Genomic DNA, 25,358 nt, shown 5'->3' on the forward strand with positions numbered 1-25,358 from the left:
CATATTCCACTAATTCAAAATCTGTAACATACCAATGTCAGTGAAGTGTAAATTTACTTTTGCTTTTCATTTTCAAGAGAATTTATTAAACATCATTAAAAGGGTAAAGAAGATTGCTATTTCATGGGGCAATTTTAACCAATTAAAGTAACCGAACCATGCTTAATGGCTTAAGCATTTCCAGTTGTTTTCCATTTGGGTGTTATAATTGCATATGACTCTTATATATTCACTAAAGCAAGCCCTGTAAGGCCATTTCTTATTAACAGTTTGTTACCAGTTTAATTAAGAAGCAGAATATTAAGACATTGGTTTCTTTCAAAGTAATGAGTAAAGGCTGTAACAAAATTATATTTCTCTTTTTAAAATCTATGTATCATGAGTTTCTCTTATTCAGACTGTCCTTACTGCAATTGGTTTCAAATGATGCTACTTTGGTGCTTCATTAACCACTGAAAGCAATAGCATTTAAGTCATGAAAAGTGATGGGGCTTCTTCTTTCCTGCAATTTTTATCCTATTATGAATCTTATGATGAGCCTGGTTTTTTATTTTTCTTTTAATACACTATAATCAATTTAATACATGTAATATATCCTAAGGCCAGTGAAAGGTATCAGGTTATAAGGTCAACTGCTACAAACCCTGCCTTACTCAGTCCATGTGAAATTAATTATGTGACACCATGGGAAAAGCCAGGAACAGGGCATGGAAGTCACCTATTTTTAAAACTTGTTTATGGATTTCTCATCATTATTTCCATATTCACTGAATTCAATTTCCCATATCCTGAAATGCTCCAAGAGCAGAACTTGCAGCATGATTTCTGCTCCTATTGGATCATACTAGAAAAACCCTCAGATGTTTCCACACTTCCAGCCAACTGGAACATTCTAAGATGTCTTTTCCTCATATTCCCAGGAATCTCTGCCAGAAATGTTATTCTCAAGACAAAATACAGACCCAATGTGATGCAGAAAAGCCTTCAAAAGATGATTAAAGGGCTGTAACAATGCTGGTGAGAAAGTGCCACTCTTTCATTAAGGAAAAACATGCTTTAAATAAATATTTTAAGATATGTCCCTTAACCAATATGATCATGTCATTTTCCTACTCCCCATTCCTTCTCCCAAGTCCTCCACAAAGTACCAATTATTCATTTTTTGATGGTCCCACAACACAAAGTCCAGGCCTCGGTTTTCTTATCTGTAAAATGGGGATAGTGATTTGACTTCACAGGTCTGTTGAAAAGATTAAATGAGACTGTATTTAAAGTGTTTATGTAGTCTAAGGCCTTGCTATAGTAAGTACCTGATAAACAGTAACTCAGCAAAAAATAAGATACTGAGGGTAATCTTAATGATATAGAAATGCTCAGGAATGACTATGGTTTAATTTTCTTGCAGTATGGTAGGAGCATATTGAAAGCAATGAAGTTATTTTAGGATATTTGTTTTTCCTATTCCCCTGTTTTATTTTGTCTGGAAATGTTTTTTTTTAATTTTTTTTGATAAAGTTAATTAAAAAAAAAAAAAACCTCCATGTCAGCAATGACCACAACGTATTTGGTGTTTATGTATCTTTACCTTCCAGTGGGGCAGGCACTCCTTACAATACCTTGTCTATGCATCAATATATCCTTAGCCTTCGGACTAGCACAAAGTGGGCATTCAAGAAATTAATGAAGTTACTGAGTTCATTAAGAAAGATGCTTCATTTTCTTTCCAAGTAGAAGTCTTATCCAATGGGCATCAGCTTAACCCCCCAAACATACTCATTTTGTGACGGCTAGAAAAGTGCTAACACATTCTTACAGTGAACTCTGCTATAAGTTGCTTTCCTTATGAAAATAACTCTGAGGCAGGCAAATAAGCAGACCAGGGTGCTGGCACTACAGCATATGGTAAACCACTTACATCATTTGCTTCTCTGTTTCCTCAACTGTTAAATGAAGGCAGAAATACCTGCCTTCTTACTAAAAATATTAAGGTGAAAGAATTTCAGTCGTTTTATGCACAAAATACTTTCATATGTGTCTTCATTATGAAGAACAAAATATCTGTGCATTTATTCATTCAACAATTGAGAGCCTACTTTATGCCAGGCACTGTCCCAGGTGCTAAAGAAATACAGATGCATAAGAAATAGTTCATGTCCTTAAAAAACACAATTTAATGAGACAGATGCAGAAACAAACAAAAAATAGATATGCAATATGGATAGTGAATAAAAGATAAGGGTTAGAAAGTGTCATATTCATATGTGTACTCCCAATATGCTTGGAATGAAATAAGTTTTCTACAAATGGTCTTGAACTGAACCATGACTGCACAGACGTAGGCAGCAGAGAAAGAAGGAAAAGAAAGTTGACCAGCAACTTGAGGGGAAGATGTGGAATACCCATTGCAGAAACATGCTAAGATATGAAGGAGAAATATTAAGATTGACTTGCTTATGTTATGGGTAATGACTGAGATTGAAATAATAATCGTAAATGGGGACCCATTATTAGGAAATTACTTCATTAGGATTTTATTTGAAATTCTACTTTTTCTCTTTTGGTTTTATGACAGGCAGATTGAAATGACAAGCAGATGAGAGAAACAGTTGAAGGGCTCAAATTATTTTATGTTCACAGTAAAAGTATAAATATGAGTTGTAATTAATGAATTAATTGTACCTAATTACAACTCATGATTAAAATGCAGTCACATGCATTCTCACTCTTTGGCTTTACCAGCAAAGCAGGATGAATGACAAACTCCATCAGTCACTCCCTCAGCCAACATTACCAAGTGCCTGCTATGTCCCAGGCAATGGCTAAATGTTGGGACTATAATCATGAACAAAACTCAACAGGTCTGCCTGACGAAAAGAAGGAAGAGCAGAAGGCATAGACACTGGGTCATGTCTGTGACTCGTCCAGATGAATTAGGGGTGGCAGGGTCTCTTTGAAGGCCCAGAACCACTACCATAAACATGCCATTATACTTCAGACATCATGGACAAGTTAAATGCAAAACTGTGGAAAAGTTAAGAGAAACATAAGACAAAAAGATGCTCTGGAGACAACTTCTAAAAATTGTGATTTTAACAAATACTGACATATGAAATGATAACAGTAACCATATATCAAAACTCAGATGAAGGAAACAGGGACCAGAATGTTAGACCACACCATGAATTTCTACTGGATTGAGAAGACACACTGGTTATGAAATAAGATTAGCCTTGTGAGAAAAAGGTTGGGAATTTTTAAAAGTATTAAACCAATCTAAAGCCTAAAAGAATTACCTTATGTCAGAGCCAGTTTTCCTGGGGTAAAAATTGACATAGATATTCCCAAGTCCCTTTGAAAAAAAAAAAAAAAAAAAAAAAAATACAATAATATGAGAAAGATAAGAATTGCTTTTCTACATACTGAGGCAAACCAAAAATATAGAGAGAAAAAATATATTTTCTCACATCTTTAAAAAATGTAGTATGAGACAATCCAGACATTATTACAGTTTACTCTATATTTTACAACAGGTAGGAAAGAAATTTAAATTATTTCAATTATCCAGAAGCAGCACACATAGCTTTCCTCAAATACACAAACACAAAAAATGCACCTGCCAGTAGCACAGTTTGCATCATTTACACTTGCGCTCAGAAGACAATCAAAAGAATTGCCTAACGTGAGATATGAAAGGAAATTCAACTCAGGTCAAAGGAAGAGCATTATAATCTCAGTGTGACACTGTTAACGGAGAACTTCCTTATACCTTCTATATTACGATCTTTACATATATTCATTTATTTATTACCAAAGTTGATCTTATACTCGATCAGGACAAGAACCTTATACAGTGCATAAACACTATCTTTTACAATAAACAACCAAAAATATATGTTGTTTGATTATTTCCTCAGGAAGATATGCTAATGAAGTTTATTTCAGGTCATATACGTACTATAGGCTCTGGAGCCAACATTTTGGGTTCAAATCCTGCCTTTTAGCATGTAGTAGCCTGAAAAAGTTTTTTTTAATCTCGTCGTACTTCAGTTTTCTCATCTACAACCTGGGACTTAATAATAGTCCCTACTTCACCAAGTTGTTATGGGAATTAAAAGAGATTGTGTGTGTGTTTAGACGAGTACCTAGTGCTAGGAACTCAATAAATACGAATCATCATTTTCATCATCTGTTCCGGTTTGCTATGCTGCCGTCATGCAAATTACCAGAAATGGATTGGCTTTTATAAAGGGGGGTTATTTGGTTACAAATTTACAGTCCTAAGGCTATAGAAGTATCCAAACAAAGGCATCAACAAGAGGATACTGTCATTGAAGGATGGCCAACGGCGTCCAGAAAACCTGTTAGCTAGGAAGGCACGTGACTGGCATCTGCTGCTCCTGGGTTTTGTTCCAGCTCCTCTCTCAGCCCCTGCACATTCTTGGTCTTTCTCCCAGGACATTTTGTCTAAATGCCTGGGGATCCTGTCTTAGCATATCCTGAAGTAGACTCTTAACTAAAGTCCTTTTGTCCGCATCTCTAAGTGTAAGTAAGCATAAGCAAGCTTCCGGACCTGTGTGGCTCTTTTTAAAGGACTCCATTAAACCAATCAAGAGCTACCGTGAATGGGCAGGGCTAAATCTCCACGGAAACATTCAATCAAGAGGTCACACCCTAATCAAAAAGATTAATCAATCTGCCATCACAATATTGCATTAAAGAATATGGCTTTTTCTGGGGGACATAATATATCCAAACCGGTACATCATCTCATCATCATCATCTACTATCTCTGGTATAATTTAAGAGCACATTCTCTTCTCTCCTACTGTCAGTCAATTCTATACAAAGAAGTATGCAACTTGTTTTACATTATCCTCAGTGTTGAAAAGGTAATTGGTGCCAGGGATTCTGTGCCTTGAATTTAAGTAAAAATGAATTTTTCAATACTTTGACTAATTGTAGTAGGAAAATAAATGGAATGTCAAATAATTAAATGTTAATTTTCCATCCTAATTTTTGAAAAGATGAATAAAATTATTTTTGGCATTTTATACTAAAAAATAAAGAAAAATTATCTTCTACACCATAATACAAAATAGTTTATAAGTAAGTTAATGATTGGTCTGAAAGCAATCTTGAGAATCCATGCTATCATCTCTGGAGAGCTTCTTAACCATAAAGTGTGCTTCTAAAAAATATACTGAAACTTACAATATGCTAAAAATTCTGTCTTATTCAATCCAGATGTATCAAATGAACAAAACTAAACATTAAATACAATGATAAAGGAGACAGATACAATTAGAGAATGGAGTATCTTGAAGAAAATAAATATAAAAGTTTGAAACAAGCCATAAACCTTGGTGATAGCAATTCTTGACTGAGGTAGGGAGTGAATGTAATATAATAAAAGTTAACCTCTCATCTATGACTGTATAATAGGCAGAGATAAATATAATTTAGATATAATGAGTCAAAAATTATTAAAGATAAACATAAAATAATAAAGTGCTGAAATCAGTTTTGAAGACAAAACAAAAAAAAGGTAGTTAGAAATTCAGGAGAAAATTTTTCCTCCTTTGAGAACCATGAGACCAGACCTTTGTTCAGATTATAAAGAACATTTCATAAAAGACCCACTCAATCATTCCCCCTCCTTGGAATTCTCAGTGATTAAAAGAAATATAACCAATTTATATACATACACATACATACATATACTCTATATTTGAATTTTAAGAAGGCTCTCAAACACATTTTTAAAATTAAATTACTTATAATTATTATATATAGTGTTGAGAAGCAGTCATATACATTGAATATTGACAGCACGCAGAAAGTTATACTGTAGAATACTGGTTCTCTTGAAAGAAATGTCTAGGGAAAGCTCAAGAGATTGAACCGTATATAAAATCTCCAATGTATGCTCTTTTAAGAAAGTCAAAACAAATTTTTATAGTTTCCAATGATCCATGCCCAGGACAGCAAATTGGACTCCACTGCCTGATAGACAAAATTATCCATTCTCTTCTGTTTATTTAACGGTGTGGATTACAGTCTAAAAAGTCACATATACTTACAAGTGGAAAAACTTACAGACTGAAATACAAAATCAATAAAATACATAATACTGTAAAATCAAAAGGATTATAGAGAAGTAGAAAGCAGAACCTGTGAAAGATTTTTCAGTATTATTTCTTCTTGTAAATGGGATAGGGTTGGGAGTATGAACTGCAACTGCACAAAATTTTATTTCCTTTTGGGTTTATACAGAATCTAAATATTGTATATAAAATAACATGTATATTATATCATAGAATCATAAACCCATGGTATGGAAAAAATCTCCAAAAACCACAAAGCACAGTAGAATGATAGTTAAACTCCTGAAAAGTATTTGTCATAAGTCTCAAAGATATTAATATAAGAATTTATAATCTACCTAGGAAATGCATCAGGGTAACACAGAATACTTTTAATGTAAAATATTAATATTTTTCCTAAACTCTTATGTATTGAATTTTAGTATTAGGTCTACAATTTTTACTCTATATATATATATATATATAACATCTGAATTAGAAAATATGGAAATATAAAGTGTTATAAATCATGGTATGAGTTTTCCATATATTTACACAGAGATAGGGAGATTACCTCACACCTTTCCTAAAGAAGGAAATATTTCCCCTCATCAATTCTGAAACTGGTGTTGTATGGCCAATAGAGAGCCATTTATCCACTCGCAATTTTGAAGCATGTAAACTTGAAATCCCAATCCTTTTAAGGAGCTGCATATGTTATCATGAGCATTTTTTATATTAACCATCAATAATATCACAGGTAAGTCTGTCCTGACAAGAAATAAAGTGTGCCAAAGAGCAAGAGCTTTAAGATCCACTTTCCTCCTCCCCTTGCCTCTTCCAGTAAAATCTGATTTTGACTCCCCAGAACTTCCACGAAGAGCACACACTCTGTCTTCAGTTAATTTTTACAGGGAAAAAGGGAAACAAAAAACATGCCATCATGTCATTCAAACATAAAAACTTTGATTCCTTTCAGAAATATGGTGAACAGTTCTCATCCCTCACAGAATAAGGAAATACTGTTAAACATAACCAAGAGTTCTGGATCATATTTTATCAAGAAAAACAGAAACAGGTAACTCTAATGTGAGATCAGAATCTTTAACACCCAGTAGAATAAAATGTGAAGAATGGCTTTATACTTTCTAATAACTAAATAAGCCTAAATAAAATCTTTTAAAGACTTGTACCTAATTGCTTGTTTATTATTTCAGCATTTCCTAAAAGATTGATTTCACAGATGCTGGAAAGCATAGGCCAATAAATGGCTTTCTTACGAAGCAATCCTGTAAGTTGCAAATGGTTTAAAGGCATGTTTTACTGTTAAACTCTTCATGATAGGTCATAGAAATCAAGTTTCCAGTGCATGTTGATGAGTGGCAACTGACTGCTAAAGTTGGAACCCAAATACATGTGACATTCAAAGATATTTCATTGAGTAGAATTTTGAAGAACACCATGTACTAAGCTTTGGAAGAACAGGAATTGCTAAATTGAATTACAGCTTTTATAAATCTTCTCTATTCCACCAATTCATTAAGTGTTCAGATTAAACCATATCCACTATGAAAATAAAATAATAGCTGTATGTTTTCCTCATAATAGCATAGAAAACCTATATGAATATTACTCCTATTTCCTGAAACTAATATTATAAAAAATGTGATGATATCATTTACCTTCAAAAAGTTTTGATTCCCACTCAGGATATGAATCTTAAATAAAATATCCCCGTCAAGCTGTCATTCAATCTCTTTTTGAATCCCTTAGTACTGTGTAACTCATTATCTCACGAGGCAACATACTCCATTTTTAATAGTTGTAATATTGCAAAGCTTCTCTTAATCCCAGACCAAAATCTACTTCATTATATCATCTATTCCTTGATCCTGTTTTTGCCTCCTGAACCAAAATGGAATAAATGGTATCCCTCTCCCATATGATAACTGTTCAGATATTTGAAGGCACTTTCAACTTTTTTCTTATCAAAATTTTCATTTAAGGCACTTAAAATAATGTCTGAAACAGTGGCGGTACTCAATGTATACTGACTCTAAAAATAAACCACATTCCGACATTTTTTTCTCTGAAAATGAATGATATTAAAATTTATGAGAATGGAGCTTAATCAAAACTAAGAATCAAAGATGAGAAAAACAACCAAGGGAATGTTAAATAAATTTGATGTTAAAACTGAAATAAGAAGGAAACATATTTATGGAAGTCAGGGAAGAGTGTGGTAGTTATTTGTGCAAGGAAATAGGAGAGGACAAGAGGACCCACTGACTATGAAGTTGACAAGGAGAGCACATTTTCAAAAGTTCAATTGCTCAAGGTCAACCTTCTAGTGACAGAAAGATTTCAACTTGAGCAATCTGCTCTAAACATTATGTTCTTACACTCACTATTCTACTTCTCAACACTACATTTATGCTTGGTCAAAGAAGGTGCCAGACAAGTACATGTAAAGCTAATTATTTCAGTTGGAATCATAAAAATTAGACAAACATAAGGAAGCTTACATTATTATTTAAAAGTTACTACAGCAAATCAATAATTTGTGCTCTGCATTCTGGAAACCAGAACTACGTTCTCCAGAATCCTCAGAGAGTAAAATAATAAGAGAATCAACCCTGGAAATCAATGAGACAACAGACATTGCAGCCAGATTGCCTCCAAATTTAGGTTGTGTATATGTTACAAAAATAAAAATTTTAAAAAAACTATAGGACTGTACAAAACAAACAGGGAATCCTAATGTAAACTATGGACTATAATGGACTATAGTTAATAGTACATTATAATAATAGTCTCTCGTCGATGGTATAAATGTACCACACTAATGCAATGTGTTAATAATGGGGAGGGGGTATGGGAACAGTGTATTTTTTTGTATGATTTTTCTGTAAACCTACAACTTCTTTAATAAAAAATAAATTTAAAAAAACAGGGTGAGAAAAGGAAAAGAGAAAATCTAGTGTACTATGTTGTCATGACGTATCTTTTTCTGTCTTGAACATATTTTAGGAAGACAGTGGGCAGTTAGCATCTAAGCTATCCTGAATTTAGGATAAATATTGATAAGATAACTGCTGAATGTCCCCTTAGTTGATATATTCTGTGGTATTGTCAGAACAACTCTGACATATCAGTAATGCTTTTCTATCAGTCTTAGAGTAGACTGTTGGCCCATAGAGTTCAGTTGTTACTCAGGGAAAAAAGGAAGTCTAAAGGAACATGCTGGCCTCATGATTCAACTGCAACTGCTATATCACCAAATGGCCACACAGAGAGAATATGTCCAGAGAAGCATCTGTCATTTCAACCTAAGCTACCCAAAGAAAGGATAAAACGGATTGTAAGAAAGGTATATACAAAAATATATTAATAATTTTGACTGGTAAAACCTAGACTTACATTTCTATTTCCAAAAATGTTTTTTACAGATGAGTAAATTGAAGATTATGCAAGATAACTGTATAGGAAATGACAAGAATGGGAGCGGTAGATGTGCCAAAATATGTTAGTTTTCTATTGAATAATCAAAGAAAATACAAGGCAGAAAATTGCTAACTGTACTACTAAATTCTGAAAAATATGTAAGGACTAAACTGGCAGGTATTATATTTTCATCAAAAAAAAGAAATTTTTAGATCTTGTCATCTACAACTATATATAGCAAATGAGATTTTAGGAAAAATGTAGAAAGAAGGACAAAAAAGTGTTATAAGTGGATGTTTCAGGATATTAATAGAAAAATAGATGTTTTTCTTCTTAATTTTCTGCATTTTTCAAATTTCATTCAAAGGATAAATTATTTTATAATAAAAACTTAATAAAAGGAATCCAACAACAGACTTAAAATATATGACTAAAAAAAGATGGTATAGCTATTGAAAAAAAAAAAAGGAAGGAAGGGAGGGGGAAGGGGGAGAGGTAGAGGAAGGAAGGAAGGAAGGAAGGAAGGAAGGAAGGAAGGAAGAAGGAAGAGAGAGAAAGAGGGAGAAAAAGAGGGAGGGAAGAAGGAAGAGTAAAGGAAAGGAAAATAAAAGAAAGGAATAAAATAAACTGGGTGCCCTTGAAAGGAATCTTTAGCAAGGACATGAAATGTGTCAAATGGTGCAATGGGGTAATCATTTTAGGAATCCTGTCAGAACCAGAATATGAAAGAAATGCATAAGGCTTACATAATTCTTTGGAAAAGATCAAACAGCAACTCCTCAGCGAGATCTTCCTTGCCCAATCAATCTCTTCAATCCCTAAGGCCATTCACCCTATCATATTGCAATGTTCTATTTCCTTCACAGAAATAGAGAACAATGTAATTAACAACAAAACTCACTGGAAACAATGGAAGCCCCAAAACAATGAATGACATATTCAAAGTGGAAAAAAAAAAAAAGAAAATACCGTCAGCCAAGAATTCTATATCAAGCAAAACTATCCTTCAAAAATGAAGGTGAAATAAGGGTATGCATAGATAAACAATGAAGAATAAAACTTGTAGTTATCAGATCTACTGTACAAGACATACTAAAAGAACTCCTTCAAATTGAAAGAAAATACATGGATATATGAAATGCATAAATACATGGGAAGGAATGAAGAGCACTGGAAATGGTAAATATGTAGGCAAATATTAATGAGTATATGAATATTCTTCAATATATTCCTTTTCTTTTCCTTATCCTTTTAAACACATACACACGTACATACATACACACATATAATTACAATACTATATAATTAGGTCTATAACATATAAACATATAAAACAATATCACAAAAGAGGGGAGAGGAAATGGAGCTATATAGGAACAAACAAAATTGCTACAGTCTACCAACATTAGGTCAGTATTGATCTGAATGAGACCACGACAAAATTAACTTACACATTGTAATATCTAGAGCAATCACTACTATAATAACTCAAGAAATAAAATTGCAAATAGAAGAATTAAAATGTGGGCTAAAATGTATTTGATTAACACCAAAGAAAGTTCAGAAAGGAGGAATAGAGAAGAAAGACATAAAACATAGGTATAACAATGAACAAAATGGTTGACATAAATCCAACCCAATAATTAAATTAAATGTGAATGTACTATACTCTAATCAAAAGGTGGAGATTATCAGACTTCTGAAATGTGAACAGCAATATAGTTGACTATAAAGACACATTTTAGAATCAAAGCAAAAACTAGCTGAAAGTAAAAGGCTAGAAAAAGATGTACCATGCAAACAATAACCATTAAAGAGCTGAAGGGGATAAATTAATACCATAGAGAACAGTCTGGAAGACTAGAAATATTAGTCAAGACAATATAGGACATTTCATAATGACAAAAGGGTCAATAATTCAGGAAGATATACAATTATAAATGTATGCGCAAATGAAAACAGAGCACCAAAACACACGAAGCAAAAACTGACAAATTGTAAAGGATAGACAATTCAATAATTATAGTTGAAGATTTCTATATCCCATTCTCAATAACTGAAAGAACAAATAAACAAAAAAAATCAACAATGATTCAGAAGATTTGAATAACCCTATCAATTCAATATAACCTGACATTTATAAAATACTCAATCCAATGACAGCAAAACGCATATTCTTTGCGATTGTCTATGGAAAATCATCGAGGATAGTTCATTTGCTGAGCCAGAAAATAAATGTCAAATTTCATAGGATTGAAATCATTCAAAGTATGTTCTCTGACAATAAAGGAATTAAATTATAAATCAACAAAGAAAATTTGGGAAAACTCAATATTTGCAAATTATAAAGTACAATTCTAAAGAACCCATTGGGCAAAGAAGAAATCACAGCTGAAACCAAAAAATAATTTGATATTTAAAAACACTCTACATCGAAATTCATGGAATGCAATCAAAGCAGTACTTAAAAGGAAATTTATAGTTTAAAGGACTATATTAGAAAAGAAGAAAGATTTCAACTCAATAATTTAAGCTTCCATCTTAAGAAACTGTAAAAAAATAAGAGCAAATTAAACCTAAAGCAAGCAGATAAGAAAATAATAGATATTAGAGTGGAAAACAAGATGAGAAACAGAAACAAAATAAAGAAAATTAATTAAACCCAAAATTGATTCTTTGAAAATATTTTTAAAGTTGATAAACCTTTACCAATTATGATCAGGAAGACAGAGAGAGAGAGAGAGAGAGAACATGAATTACAAAACTCAGGAATGAAAAATGAGACATTACCACTTACACTACAGTAATCAAATAGATTATATGGAAATATTTGAACAACTTTATGACAAAAAGTTAGACAGCTTAGATGAAAGGAACAAATTCCTAAAAAGATACAAATTACCAAAACTAACTCAAGAAGAAATAGAAAATCTGGAATAGTTAAAATAAGAATACACCTATAATAAGTAAAGTAATAGAATTAGTAAATTTAAATAATCACATAAACAAAAGCTCAAGTCCAGATGTTTCATTGGTAAATTTTATCAAATATAAAAAGAAAAAATAATATAAATCCTACCCAAAGTCTTTCAGAAAAAGAAAAAGAATAAGTACTCCCTATATCATTCTTTGAGACCAAAGATATCATAAGAGAATATTTTTAAAAGAAACATAAAATACTACAGACCAAAATCTCTAATGCACATAGATGCAAAAGTCCATAATGAAATATTAACAAGCCAAATCCAGCAACATATGAAAAGACTTATACATTAGGACCAAGTGGGATTTATCCCAAGAATTTATTTCAACATGTGAAAATCTGTTACTGTAATATGCCATATTAAGAGAATAAAGAACAAAACTACATAATCATCTCAACAGATGCTGAAAATAGACTTGATAAATCCAACAGCACTCACGTTAAAAAGTTAACTAGGAATAAAAGAGAACTTCCTCAACCTTTTTAAGAACATCTACAAACAACCTACAGCTAACATCATACCTATAGTAAAGAATGAACGCTTTCCTTCTGTTTGGAAAACGGCAAGGATGTCCACTCTCACAACTTCTATTCAATATTGTATTGATGTTTCTATCCAGTGTAATTAGGCAAAATAAAGAAATAATAACTAAAGATTGAAAAGGAAGAAGGAAAACCGTCTCTAATCTCAGACAACATGACCCATTATGTAAAACATCCTAAAGAATCTACCCTCCCCAAAATTTGAACTAATAAATGAATTTAGCAAGGCCACAGTATTCAAGAACAATATACAAAAAGGTTTTATTCCCATATATTAACAATGAACAATCCAAAAATAATATTAACATAGCAATTCCATTCTCAATAAAATAAAAAAATAAAATACCTAGGAATAAATTTAACAAAAATATGCAAGACCTGTATGTTGAAAACTACAAAATATTCTTGAGAAAAATGTTTAAAAGATCTAAATGAACTGAGAGAGACACAGTCTTCATGGAATAGAAGATTCAATATTATTAAGATAAATCTTTCTAAATTGCCTAGAGATCCCATTCAATCCCTAGCAAAACACCAGCAGCTTTTTAAAAAAAAATTTTACAAGCAAATCCTAAAATTTATTTGGAAATGCAAAGGAACTAGAAGAGACAAAACAATTCTGAAAAAATAATGAAGCTGGAGGACTTAAAATACTCAATTTCAAGGCTTACTTTGATAAAGCTACAGTAATCATGATATTCACATATTGGTATAAAGTTAGACACAAAACAAACAATGGAAAAGAATAGAAAATCTATAATAAAAATTATGGTCATTTGATTTTAGACACAGTTACAAACACAATCTAGTGGACAAATGAGTCTTCTGAAAAAATTGTGCTGAGATAAATGGATGTCCATATTTAAAAAAAAAAAAATAACACCACTGAGGCCCTCACAGCATACACAAAAATTATCTCAAAATGCTATTAAAAGCTATTTATACAACTTCCAGAAGAAAATTATAAAACTTCTATTAAAAAAAAAACAAAGGAAAGAATCTTTGTGGTCTTGAGTTATGCAAATATTTCTTGGATATCACATCAAAGTCAAGATCCATAAAAGAAAACATTATATCAAAATTAAAAACTTTTGTTCTTCAAAAGACAACATGAAAGAGGTGAAAAGATAAGCAACAGATTGGGAGAAAATATTTATAATCATACATCTGATAAAGGACTTGTAACCAGAATGTATACTTTTTAAAACTTGTATTTCAATAATAGGAAGACTAACAACACAATTAAAAATGGGCAAAAGATATGAATAGGCATCTCAGCAAACACATTATACCAATGGCTAATAAACACAAGAAAAAAGCCTCAATATAATTAGTAATCAGAGAAATGTAAATTAAAACCCAATGAACATGACTCCCAGGGGTGTAAATCTCCCTGGCAATATGGGAAATGACTCCCTGGGATGAGCCTGGACGAGTGTCATGGGCTTGAGAAAACTTTCTTGACCAAAAGGGGAAGAGAAATGAAACAAAATAAAGTTTCAGTGGCTGAGATATTTCAAATGGAGTCAAGAGGTCATTCTGAAGGCTATTCTTATGTTATATAGATATCCCTTTGTAGTTTTTAGTGTATTGGAATAACTAGAAGGAAATACCTGAAACTGTTGAACTGCAACCCAGTTGCCTTGATTCTTGAAGATGATCACATAACTATATAGATTATATGGTGTGACAGAGTGATTGTGAAAACCGTATGGCTCCCACTCCATTTATCCAGTGTATGGACAGATGAACAGAAAAGTAGGGACAAAAAAATTAAATGAATATGGAGGGGGATAGAGGGATGGTTTATTTTGGATATTCTTTTTACTTTAATTTTTATTCTTTTTTTTTTTGGAGTACTAGGCATGTTCAAACATTGTGCTGATGAATACACACTATATGATGATATTGTGAACGACTGTACACTTTGGATGATTGTATGGTATGTGAATATATCTCAATAAAAAATCAAAAAAAAAAAAACAAAACGATCAATGAGATACCACTTCACACCCATTAGGCTAGACTGGCCATGATTAAAAGGACTGACAATACCAAGTAAGGATGTAAAGAAACCTGAACTCTCATACATCACAGGTCAAAATGCAAAATGGCAGTCACTTTGGAAAACAGTTTGGCAAATTCTTAAAAAGCTAAATGTTCCTTATAACCCAACAATTCCTGCCCTAGGTATCTGCCTAGGAGAAATGGAAATAAATGCACACAAACCCTTGTATAAAAATGTTCATAGTGGCATTACTCATAATAGCCGAAAGCCAAAAATAATCCAAATGTCCCTCAAATGGTTAATGGATAAACAAACTGTGGTATATCTAAGCAATGGAAGAATACTCAGCAGTAAAAATGAACAAACTACTGATACACACTACAACATAGATGAACCAGAAAAGATTTAAACAAAGTATGATCCTGCACAATTTTCAACCAAAAGGACTATTTCCAATTAGAACCTATAATGCTAAACCATGTCTAATTTCTTTTAAGAGACACCTCCCATATAAGTTTGGGGCTGAAAACTTTCCTGTGAACAAAAATTAAAACATGTCAAGATGTGCACTTTAAGTGTGAGGATCACTTTTAGTAATTTATATTTAGTAATATATAATTCATGGTATAATTATTTACAGTGTCCTTTGACTACATAGGTAACAGTAATGATACTGTAACTTATAGCATATACAGTGCCTTCAACATTATAGACATTAAAAATAAGAACTAGGATGAACCTCAATAATATCTCCACCAAAATACCAAATTGTTCCACATACTTTAAAAGGCAACTAACACAGGGAAGTTCTGGGGAAGACAGCAGAGGAGGGAGCTGCAGGACTCACTCCTCCTCCAACAGCTAGCGGACAGGGAGGAACTGTTTGAAACAACTGTTATGGGCCTCTGAAGGCCACTGGAGCACTGTACAGCATCCAAGGAAGATCAGGAGGAAGAGGCTGAGAAACTATGGTAAAGTACTGTGAGTAGCTAACTCCACAGAGGCTGGGCATCTCTCACTGTCAAGGCGAGTCGCCAAGGGATCTGGCCCCTGGACATCTGCTGCAGATGGAAAGGCGCAATTAAGTCCTCTTCCCCAAGAACAGAGTGGGGTACGGTTAAGCACTGATCATGGCTTTTGATTAGTGAATCTGGATTAGTGGGTCCTGACTCTGAGCTGCTGTTTCAGCCCACCCCAGAGAAAGATGGAAATGGCAATTGTTTCAACCCTGCCTGCAAAGGGGTATAGGTGGTAGAGGTTTAAAGACACAGTGCCTCCCTAGGGCTACAGGAACAGTACACTGAAAAGTGCCTTCTTCTGGGCAGACCAGGAAAGTGAAGCTTCGAGGACTCATCAGACAAAAAAAATTACATTCTCTATAGCACACTATCTAATTTAACCAGTATGGTCAGTTCATCTAAACAACATAATTACATGAAACCTAGAATAAGGAATGAGATCTTGTTATTCTGTACAGCTTAATGTAACACCTGATACATCCCAGAGTATTTTGGACAGAAAATAAAAAAGTATTTGCAAAGTCTCCTTGAGGGATGGAGGAAAAATGTGAAATATTAAACTTCCCTACCTGGGAAATTCCTGATATTCTCACAAGCACTAGGGACTCCCAATTAAATAAGTCAAGCCCTTGATCTGGGGGCTTGCCCTGATGAAACTTATTCCTGCAAAGGAAAAGCTAAGTCTACTCATAATTATGTCTAAGAATCACCCCCAGAGCACCTCTTTTGTTGCTCAGATATGGCCTCTCTCTCTCAACCAACCCTGCAAATAAACTCACTACCCTCCCCCATACATGGGACATGACTCCCATGGGTTTGTCTCCCTGGCAACGTGGGACCATGACCCCAAGGATGAGCCTGGACCTGGCATCATGGGATTAAGAATGCCTTCTTGACCAAAAGAGGGAAGAGAAATGAAACAAAATAAAGTTTCAGTGGCTGAGAGATTTCAAATAGAGTCGAGAGGCCATTCTGGGGGTTATTCTTATGTATTATATGGATATTCCCTTTTACTTTCTAGTGTATTAGAACTGCTAGAGGTAATACCTGAATCTGTTCAACTGTAATCCAGTAGACTGATTCTTGGTGATGATTATATAACTATATAGCTTTTATCATGGGACTGTGTGATTGTGAAAACCTTGTGACTGACACTCCCTTTATCCAGTGCATGGGCAGATGAGTAATAAAATAAAATAAAGTCTATATATATATATAATATGAGGGAATAAGGGGTAGGGAATGTTTGAATATTCTTTCTAATTTTAATTTTTTTCTTTATTTTGAGTAATGAAAATGTTCTAAAATTGATTGTGGTGATGAATGCACAACTATATGATGATAGTATGAGCCAATGATTGTATACTTTGGATGCATTATATGCTGTATGAATGTATCTCAATAAAACTGCACTTAAAAAAAAGGTTTTGGAGTCTTTCCCAACCTTCTTCTCCACAGGGTTTTTGGAGCTAGGTTGCGTAATATTAAAAATTGTACTGCACATCTAGGGCAAGAATCTGATAAAGAAGAGTGGGAAAAAAAATCTGATCAGTTAAACATGGGCTATTCTAAAGATCTAGAATAAGCTGAACAAAATGTCAAAGAAGAGCCTTAACACAAAGCCAGTCAACTATACAACCACAGGCAAGAGAGAGAAACTGATCTTCAGAGAAACCTCATCAAGATAATGGGATGCCTAGATAGCAGCAAAAAATTAAAAGCCATCTTAAAAAAACAAGGAAGATATGGCCCAGTCAAAGGAACAAATTAAAATGTTGAAAGAGACACAGAATTTGTAACAATTAATCAAAGAAGTTCAGACAAATCTCCTTAATCAATTCGAGGAAGTGAAGGAAAATATCGCTAATGAGATAAAGGATATTAAGAAAACACTGAGTGAACATAAAGAAGAATTTAAAAATAAAAAAGGAAACATAACAGAAATTACAGGAATGAAAGTCACAATAGAAGAGATGAAAAATACTTTAGAGGCATACAACAACAGATTTGAAGAGGGAGAAGAATCAGTGAACAAGAAGACAGGATAATCAAAATTTTACAGACAGAAGAACAGATAAAGAAAAGAATGAAAATAATTGAGTAGGGTCTCAAGAATTTGAATGACAGCATGAAGCATGCAAATATATGCATCATGGGTGCCCCAGAAGGAGAAGAGAAGGGAATAGGGGAAGAAGGAATATTTGAAGAAATAATGGCCAAAAATTTCACAACTCTTATAAGAGACATAAATATACATGACAAAGAAGCACAACATACTCCAAGAAAAAAATCCTAATAGACATACACTAATGTCTGAGACATACACTAATCAGAATGTCAAATGCTAAAGATAAAGAGAGAATCCTGAAAGCAGGAAGAGAAAAGCAATTTATTATATTCAAGGGAACTGCAATAAGACTAAGTGCCAATTTCACATCAGAAACCATGGAAGTGAGGCAGTGTTATGATATATTTAAGGTAGTGAAAGAGAAAAACTGCCAGCCAACAATTCTTTATATAGAAAAACTGTCCTTCAAAATTAAAGGAGATTTAAAATATTCATAGATAGACAGAAACTGGGAGTTGGTCAACAAGAGACCTGCCCTACAAGAAATACTAAAGGGAGTTCTGCAAAGTGAAAGGAAAAGACAGGAATGAGAGGCTTAACCACAGTGTAAAAATGAAGACTTTCAGTAAGGGTAACTAAAAGGGTAAAAAGAGAGACCAAAAAAATATATGACATGTAAAACCAAAGGATAAAGTCTGTTTACAGTAATAACATTGAATGTTAATGGATTGAATTCTCCAATCAATAGACACAGATTAGTAGAATGGATAAAAATGTAAAATCTGACTATATTCTGTCAACAAGAGACTCACCATAGACCCAAAGATACACATAGGTTGAAAGTAAACAGTTGAAAAAAAAAAAAAGGTATTACAATCAGTGGGTCAAAGAAGAAATTGCATAGGAAATTAGTCAATATCTTGAGATGAATGAAAAAAAGAACACAATATATTAAAACTTATGGTATGCAACAAAGGCAGTGCTGAGAGGGAATTTTATGGCCTTAACTGCTTACATTTAAAAGAAGAAAGAGCTAAAATCAAAGACCTAACCAGACACCTGGAGGAACTAGGGAAAAAAAAAAAAAAAAACACACAGCAAACTAAACCCAAAGCAAGCAGAAGGAAAAAATAATGATTAGAGCAGAAATAAATTACACTGAGAACAAAAAAACAATAGAGAGAATTAAAAACAAAAGTTTGTTCTTTGAAAAGATCAACAAAATTGACAAACCATTAACGAGTGACAAAAAAGAGAGAAGATGCAAATAAATAAAATCAGAAATGGGAGGGGGGATATTACTGAGCCCACAGAAATAAAAAGGATCATAAGAGGATACTATGAACAACTGTGTGCCAACATATTAGAGAACTTAGATGAAATGAAAAAATTCCTAGAAATATATGAACCACCCACACTGACTTTAGAAGAAGTAAGTAGAAGACCTCAACAGACAAATTACAAATAAAGAGATTGAATCAGTCATCAAAAACCTCCCAAAAAAGAAAAGCCCAGGACCAGATGGCTTCACAGGTGAATTCTACCAATCATTCTAAGAAGAATGAATACAATCATGCTCAAACTCTTCCAAAAAATTGAAGAAGAGGGAACACTACCTAACTCATTCTATGAAGCCAGCATCACCCTAATACCAAAACCTGACAATGACACTACAAAAAAAGACCAATTTCTCTGATGAATGTAGATGCAAAATCCTCAACAAAATACCTGTATATCGAATCCAATAGCACATTAAAAGAATTATACACCATGATCAAATGGGTTTTATCCCAGGTATGCAAGGCTGGTTCAACATAAGAAAATCAATTAATGTAATACAGTATATTAACAAATCAAAGGCGGGAGGGGGAAATTACATTATCTCCACTGAAAGAGAAAAGACATTTGACAAAATCCAGCATCCTCTTTATAAAAACACTTCAAAAGTAGATATAGAAGAAAACTTTCTCAACATGATAAATTGCATATATAAAAGTCTCACAGCTAACATTGTATTCAATGATGAAAGACTGAAAGCATTCCCTCAGATCTGGAACAAAAAGATGTCCATTGTCACCAGTGTTATTCAACATTGTGCTGGATGTTCTACCTAGAGCAGTCAGACAAGAAAAAGAAATAAAAGGCCTCCAGATTACAAAGAAAGAAGTAAAATTTTTATTGTCTGTAGATGACTTGATCCTGTATATAGAAAGTACAGAAAAACCTACAACAAAGCTACTAGAGCTGTTAAAGTGTTTAGCAAAGTGGCAGGATACAGGATCAACATGCAAAAATCAGCAGTGTTTCTATACACTAGTTATGAGCAATCTAAAATGACCTAAGTAAATGGAAGGACATTCCATGTTCATGGATTGGAAGACTATCACTAAGATGTCAATTTCTATCCAAATTGATTTACAGATTCATCACAATCCCAATCCCAATCAAAATCCCAACAGCCTACTCTGCAGAAATGGAAAAGCCTATTATCACATTTATTTGGATAAGAAGAACTGAAAGCAGGGATGCAAACATGCATTTGCATACCAATAGCAGTATTATTGACAACTGCCAAGAGATAGAAGCAACCCAAGTGTCCATCAACTGATAAATGGATAAACAAAATGTGGTATATACCTACAGTGGAATATTATTCAGCTATAAGAAAGATGAATTCCTGATGCGACAACATGGATCAATCTTGAGAACATTATGTTAAGTAAGCCAGACACAAAAGGACAAATATTGTATGATCTCCCTGATATGAACTAATTATAAAAGGTAAACTCATTGAGTCAGAATCTAGAATATAGGTTACCAGGGGATAGAATGGGGGTAGAGAATGGGGAGCTGATGCTTAATTTGTGCAGAATTTCTAAATTAGGTTGATTGTTAATGTTTGGAAGTGGATAGTGGTGATGGTAGCAAATTATTTTAAGTGTTATCAACAGCACTGAATTATATTTGTGATTGTGGTTTAAAGGGGATGTTTTGGGTTATGTATGTTACTAGAAGGAAAGTTTGAAGATAAAACATGGGACTGTGTAACACAGTGAACGGTGTTGTGGATGAATTGTGGTTAATAGTACAAATGTAAGACTGTGCTTTCAATATAACAAATGTATGACACTATTACAAGGTGTTAATAATAGGATGGTATATGTAAAAATACAACTAATGTAAACTATGGACTATAGTTAACATCAATATTTTAATATTCTTTAATCAATTGTAACAAAGGTACCACACTAATGTAAAGTGTCAACAATAGGGGGGTATATGGGAATGTTGAATTTTATGTGACTTTTCTGTAAACCTACAAATTCTCTAATTTAAAAATAATAATTTTAAAAGGGCAGTTAACAGATTATGGAATAGGTACATAAAGGGCATAACACTGCCCTTTATTAGCACCATGTTGTAAGTGGAAAATGCAGTGTCTTAAATAAACCGTATTTAAAATTGGAACCAAAAAAGAGTTTTTAATGGTCAGAGCGTAATTCTAGAGAAATGTGAAGAACATGAATTTTTTAAAAAAAAATCTTATTTATAATTTCAAAAGCAAAGAAAACTCCAGGTACCTTTGAACAAAGTATTTCTATGTTCTGTAGTTCCAATCTGTAGAGAAAGCCCTAAACTAAATGGTAATATAATATTTGAAATTCCTTAATAGAATATTATGACCTGAGCAGAGAAGAAATGCTCACGCTTTTGCAAACTGAATTAAAATTAAGTTGATGTCAAATAATGTATTTTCGACAGCCAGATGAAACTTGTCTTTCAACAGATGAATTATGGTATGCTAAGATTAATAAATATATTTAAATGTTTTCAATCATCATGTCAGGAAAAGATGACCACATGTCTAGAAAAGATAAGGAAGTGTTTTAGAAACTTATTTGATCAGAGAAGATAAGAGTCTGATTCCTACTTTATTCTTTTAAAATTATTTCCCAACATTTGTGTTACAGCTTCTAATTAATACGATAAATGAGAGCTATTTCTAGGGATTAAAAAAGAAATGTGTTGTTGTTGTGCTTATTCCTAAGTTCTGACCCTGAAAACAAAAGTAAAGATGAATAACAGTGTTATTACTCTGTCCTAGGGATGATTTATTTTGAATGCTGGGCTGCTTCCATGGTGTTATTAAAGTTCTCTGAAGCGCTGCTACTAAAAAAATGTCAAAAGAATTCATGTAATTTACTGTTTTTCAAAATCCATTGCTGCTTCAGGTTTTGCCTAAGCCAACCAATCCATTATATACTAGAAGTCACTGGCACAGCAAAATTCTGCAAAAAGTGAAAATGAAGGATATTAGTAGACGCAGGTAACAAAAACTTAATTCCAAAGCTTTAATGAATCTGAAAACATTGACAGCCTGTAGACAAAAAGCAGATCCAATCAGAGCTCCTAAAGAATTTGAAATGAAAGTTGTGGTCCAATGAAAAGTTGAGGGGTTAACATTTAGTCATATAGACCTAACTCACTGATATGGATTCTAATGCTTTTTGTTATGGAGTGGACCGTGTTTGTGGGTAGTGTTGTTAGAAATTAGAGTAATAGTATATAACTTGCTTCTCTGCAAGATGAGGTCATGATGTGTAGGGGAAGTGGCAACAGCCTAGGAGAGAAGCATCTCTGACAACCATGATCTTAATAAATCCCTTTAATCTCCGAGCCTCAGATTTATTCATCAGAAGTTAAGGAACCTAGACTAATAATTAATACTTTTACTCCATGACAAGTCACATTTAACATATATGAATTTATAGGAGGTTGGTTGATCACTAAGCTTTCTTTCATCCCTACGATGCAATGAATTCAGATGCATTTACAGAGAGGCAGAGGGCAGTCTGCAGTTGCCTCTTAGTGACATCCATGCTACTGGTGACCTACACACATCTTTAGAGCTCATTATTTTAGAATGAAGATGTAAATTCTTTGGAGGCTAGGATGATGGCTTTCTGTTTCATTAGCATCTCAGAATATGGCTCATGAGAGTGTTCTAGCTCTACTCATACAGTTAACCAATGATTGACAACACAAAATGACAAAGATGATAATTCGTCAAAGCATTATTCTTCCTTCTGCAACTGGTTTACTGTCGTAGAACTTCAGGAATAGCTCCTGATTTAGTTTAGTTTAGTTTTGTTATGTTTTTGATGGTGGAGGTGGTAGTTGTTGGCATTAAGTGCATAGCCAAAAATGGCTAAATTATCATTAAAGCCTTCACTGTTAGACTAAGGAATAAATATCCTAAATGCTACTTAAATAGCATTTATTTATCAAGGCCAACTAAGAAAAATAGAAACTTCAGACAACTGGAGTTACCTATTAACAAGAACAGCTATTTTGGGGAAAATAATATTAAAGTCAAATTTATCAGTAGAAAAATAATTTTTAACCTGATTTTCTGTTTCTTCTTTCCATGTTCTAAGAATTTGGTGACATACTAATTCAAATGTATTATCCATATGTTCAAGACTCCATGCCACAACTTTATTGACTAGTTTCAATTTGGACGAACTGTAGACTTTCAAATGTCCCATTCTGGCAAACCAAGGCGAGTAAGCAGAAATGTAAATATAAGGATGAGAGAATTACTATCCTTATTCTAACTTAAAAAACCCTGCCTATTGCTTTATTTTAAAACTGCCACTATATGTTTAAATTATAATTGCATCTTCTTCAAGAGCACAGTTCCTTATTATTGGAATTGGCAGAGGGCCTTGACATTTGAGTCATCGTTTCATTATGTCTATTTCTTACCCTGGTACACAAATTAAATAGAAATACAAGCCAGATGAAATATATCAAAAAAAAAAAAAGTCTAAAGCAGTAATTTTAAATTGAATTAATTTTTTCTCAAATCTAAAAAAAATGTATAATGCAAATAACATTGGTAATAATACATTTTAGCTCAGGTACATTTTCAAAAATATTAAATACTAATTCTAAAGGCTGAAATTGTTGCAAACCCTCCTAGCCAAATATTATCCTTCTATAAAACAGAACTAACAGCTTTAATATTCCCCCAAATAAAAAGATAGAATAATTTTAGTTTTAAAGCTACTAAAAGTGTGGACAAAAATATACATTTTACAAGTTTCTTCCATTCTAAAGGACTATAAAATGGTTAATTATTGTAGAACACACACACACACATATATAAAATATTCACATATGAATAATATTATATAAAACATCATTGCATGATCAGATAGAAAAAGAAGAATTTCTTTAGACTGAAATATACAATTGTGCCAAATTGGGATCTTTAGGTTTATCTTTACATCTTTTCAAATCACTGAACCTATATGATCAAAACATTACTGAATGATTTTCCAAAATCACCAAATTCAGTCAAGCTGAATAAATGTGGATCAAATACTTCGTTTAAAATATTCTTTCTCAAATACTTCATTTAAAAAATTGTAGAACATTACAACACTGTGAATGAAATTAACAGTACTGAAATATAAATCTGAATGTGATTAAAAGGGAAAATGTTAGATTGTATATATAGTAAGAGAATAAAATTTTTTTAAAAATCCATGGAACTACACTATGCAGTGAGCCCTAAGTTAAACCATGGACTACAGTTAACAGTAGTTATAAAAATGTGATATCATCAAGTGTAACAAGTGTTCCACACCAATGCAAGCTGTTTATAATGGGGTGGTATATGGGAATCCTGTATTTTATGCACAATTATTCTATAAACTCACAACTTCTCTAATAAAGGAAAAGAATTCCATAGAATTTCAAAATTTTAAAAATCAATCAATTATGAAACTAATGTATAAAATTCTGAACATGTTTTTGGCTCTGCTTTCAGGAGACTCTTTCCTCAGTTATTTAATATTCTACAAGAATATGTGTAGATTCACTGAATTTTTAACTTTGTTCAATTCTTCCTTTCTTTAGCCCAGAGCAACCTGTTCATTTCTAAAAACCAACAGCTTCTACAAAATGCTTGGGAGCAAGCTGAACAGCTGTGTTTATCCTGATGAAAAGTCTTGAAAAGAAGCTCTACCAGAAAATGAATGACCATACATTCAAATGTCCATTGGTAATTATTTTTCCCTTTAAACTCTAAAAGTATATTACCAAATATTAAAAAATAATTCTGGCTGATTTTTCCTTAGATTTTATTATTATTTATTTTAATGTTGCCGTTTAAAAAATATTTTACCTGGGAGAAAATGTT

The 25,358-nt window shown here is 32.8% G+C and overlaps 1 protein-coding gene across 2 annotated transcripts in view; it reads right to left on the bottom strand.

Moving 5' to 3' along the window:
• GUCY1A2 (guanylate cyclase 1 soluble subunit alpha 2) overlaps positions 1-25,358 on the bottom strand; it is a 332,369-nt gene that overhangs the window by 230,413 nt on the left and 76,598 nt on the right. The window lies entirely within an intron of this gene.

Source organism: Choloepus didactylus, chromosome 6, assembly GCF_015220235.1.
Source record: "Choloepus didactylus isolate mChoDid1 chromosome 6, mChoDid1.pri, whole genome shotgun sequence".
NCBI classification, from domain to species: Eukaryota; Metazoa; Chordata; class Mammalia; order Pilosa; family Megalonychidae; genus Choloepus; species Choloepus didactylus.